The sequence below is a fragment of the Crocodylus porosus genome, unplaced genomic scaffold (assembly GCF_001723895.1).
Source record: "Crocodylus porosus isolate Cpor-Errol unplaced genomic scaffold, CroPor_comp1, whole genome shotgun sequence".
In the NCBI taxonomy this organism is placed as follows: domain Eukaryota; kingdom Metazoa; phylum Chordata; order Crocodylia; family Crocodylidae; genus Crocodylus; species Crocodylus porosus.
In genome coordinates, this window is record NW_017728917.1 from 16,905,529 (window position 1) to 16,909,067 (window position 3,539).

The window sequence follows — 3,539 nt, forward strand, 5'->3', positions numbered from 1 at the left end:
CCCTCCCTTCCCTTCCCTTCCCTTCCGCGCCTGGAAACGCAGCGTTTCCTCTCGGAGCAGAGGCTGTTGCGAGAAGCTGCAGCTGTGCCGAGCCGGGCCGGGAGCAGGGCCATGCGGATCCCTCCCCTGCACCAGGCGCCGCATGCCCCGGCCCCGGCCCCGGCGCCGCCGCAGGCCCGGCGAGCTGGCCCGCCGCTCGCAAGACCACGGAGCGGCTCTGCGGGCGTTCAGGGCCCCGGGGAGCCGTCCCAGCCCACGCCCCGGCCCCGGGGCAGGGCACCAGGAGACTGGGCTTTGCCTTGAAAAACCAAGTGGAAAAGAGTTGCCAGCCCAGGCCAACCGGGAGAAATCCCCCCGGACTGAGGCGGTCCGCGGCGCCCGGGGCGGTGTGGTGGGTCCCAGGAGAAGGCCAAGCTGCCAGATATTGGCATGGCTTTTCAGCGGGCTCCTTGGGGGGTTTGAAGCCTTTGAAACGCAACTCGGAAATGGAGGCGTTTGGAGGCATATGTGCATTTCTGCCTTGTATTAGCCCGCGCCCGGACAGGCAGCTGCTAAGAAGAACAATGTGGCGGGGAGAAAACAGCCCGGCGGGCTTTCTGAGAGTTGGAGCCGGGCGCTGTTAAAGCTGTTGCTTTGTTCCGCCCCAGAGACGGCTGCATCCCAGCGCTAGCCCCGGTCACATCTTCCGGCCCCTTTGGAAATGCTTTGTATGAATAGAAATATTATTTTTTATTAGTCCAGTTAACTCCTGTTTCTTGGGCCGTACCTCCAGCCCAAATGCGGGGGAGGCTTTTGGTCATTACAGTGGCCTCCAGTATAACGGAGTCAAGGCCTGATCCTGCATTCCTCACATACCTAGAAATCCCTTGACTTCAGTGGGAGTGTAAGGAAAGCAAGATCAAGGCCAGAATTTAAAGAGCTCAGCAAGCAAGGTTCACTTGGTGCCTAAGTGGTCACATGTTTATGCTAAGTGGGCACTTATTAATGACCAGCAGGATTGGAAAAACAAGAGGAGTAGCTGGCCTCGGACTAAAAAGCCTTGTTTACTCCTTCTTGTTTTACCTTTTCTCCCCCGTTCTGTCCTGTCTGAGGGCTCAGGTCTATCCCCAATAAATTCAAGGGTAATTTTGCCATTTATTTCTGCGGGAGTAAGAATGGCTTCCAGATTGAATGGACATTTAAAACATTTCACAAAGGACTTTCTGTTTCTGTGCTGTTTGCCCTTTCCATTTCTCTGTCTTTCGCTTACAGACCAACTCTCTTAGCAGAAATGCCTCGTGTCATCACGCACACACATACATGGGTGCATGCGTGTGTGCGTGCGTGCACACACGCGCGCGTGCACACACACTCCCCGACTCCTTTAGCAAAAATGCTTTGCGTGCAAAACGAGTGGTCATTACAAGGCCACTTGGAGGTGGTAGTTGGAGCAAAATGCCACAGGGGACTAATTCCTCCTTTCTGCCCAACTTTAAATTGTAGCTGTTGCTGCCTTTGGTGCAAGCAAGGCATAAACAAGATGCTGTGTGACTTCACTGGGAGCCAGTGAAAGTCAGGTTCAGTCTCTGCTTCGCTGGTCGAAATGCGGGGTGGCTCGGCTCCAGGACTTCTGCTGGGCTAACAGTGGACTTACCTCAAAGTCAGGATTTCACGTGCACTCTCTTAGCCGTACTGCAGGTATGCTGACAGTGACTTTTCCTGTCAGGGATGATTATAGACTAAGGTCGCAGCACTTGGGCACTCACCTCTCTCTGAACTTCCTCATAATCAGCACATGCGAGTGTTTCATTATCGGTTCAGAGAAACAGATGACTGAAGGGGCTTGCAAACCGGGAAATATGCAATTGAGCTTTTTGGTCTCTTTCTCTTGAACTGCCCTCGCCTTCTGACCTCCACGCATCAGTGAGGAAGCTGTGTCTTTAAGAAATGTATTTTTACTCGGCTTCCTGTGGAACGCTAATAGACTGCTGCTGACGGAGCATGTGAAGGTTGTTGTGTAAAACAGCTCTTGCTGTGTCAGGTACAGATGGAGTGCCTAGATTTCCTTTTTATTTCCTTCTCCAAGATAGAGACAGAGGCAATTTGCGGCTCAGCCAGCAGAGATCCTCTGGGATAATCACGATAACCGTTTCCTAGCTTCCTCCAAACTAGCCGCTATTGACTATTCATGGAAAAATGTCCGAAGCGCGCTGCAGCGAGCCCGTGGAAAATGACAGAGTGCAAGAAGCCTGACTGGCATTTCCTTCACGCTAGGTCACATGCCTGCTAATTCACACACACACACAAAGCCTCATAGGCAGATCAAATGACTTCTATCTCTGCAATCCGCATACCTTCCACAGAAAGGGTTGTTTTATTATGTACATATACAGCTCTGTTTTCAATCAGTCACCTTGAGCAGAGCAAAGGACTGAGAGCCAGTGTTTGGCTAAGCCTGCCTGCCTTCATTTCAGCTCTTTATAGGCTGCCTCATACAGCTGTTTAGCTCAAGGAAAAAAAAAATCCTCAACCTCCCAGTGAGTTTGCTATGCCCAAGTTGAGAACTGCAGGATTTGCATTGCTGTCAGTGGGAATTTTGCCGGAAGGGCGACTGCAAGATAAAAGTGTCACTGTTCCTTATTCATCCCATTTCAGGGTGACTATTTGCAGGAGTAAGGACTTGTAGGGTCAGACATTCAAACACAACACAATCATTGGCTGCAGGTCACAAGGAGTTGAAATCTTAAGTGAGCGCTTGTTCGCAGTACAGGTCTTCCCAGTTTAGAAGCTGGCATAACATTTGGATCATCTCAGGGCTGCGTCCTTACCCAAGTGATAAGCAATGCAGAGTGATGGGGTGAAACCAGTAACCAGCTGGCTTGCCAGGCCAGGGTAATTAGCTCAGTGTGGTGCCAGCCTTATTAAGGGCAACGCAGGTGATGATAACGTTGACAAACTGATTCATGACATCTGGAGGGGAAAATCCTCCCAGTAAATGCTGAAGCACAGTAAATATTTTTGGCTCCTGGCAGATTGATCCTTGCATTACGCTGATTAGCCTATATTTGTACAACCGAGAAAGTTAAAAATAAAGTCAGTGGAAAGCTACAAGATAAGGCAAGGATCTCAGTAGTTTTATGGGCCAGGAGTAATAAACTTCATTTTTTATTTGTTTTTTGGTGGTAAAAATTCCAACACTTTTTTTTCCCCCTCACTCCCTTCTTTGGCTGTAGTTTTCATTGTTCAGTGAAAGACTATAAGCATATTTCCTCTTGCCAGTAGTATGCTGGAAAGGAGCTGTAAATCTAAAGACGACGGAGTTGTGAAACAATTTCGGAAAGAATTCTTTTGCAAAAGTATGGTGCAATCTTGGAAAATGCTTAGGCACTCAAAATCCTTTAGGGGTAATGCAGCAATATCAAAGCATGTAGCAACATGTGTACTCGGTGAAACTGGATGCCTGGGACTCTCATTTGAATTGGGGAACTTAGTAGGTTGATATATGGTGATGAATGAGTAAAGCTGACTTCTGACTGTCAATGTTTTTGTTGTCTGCAGGC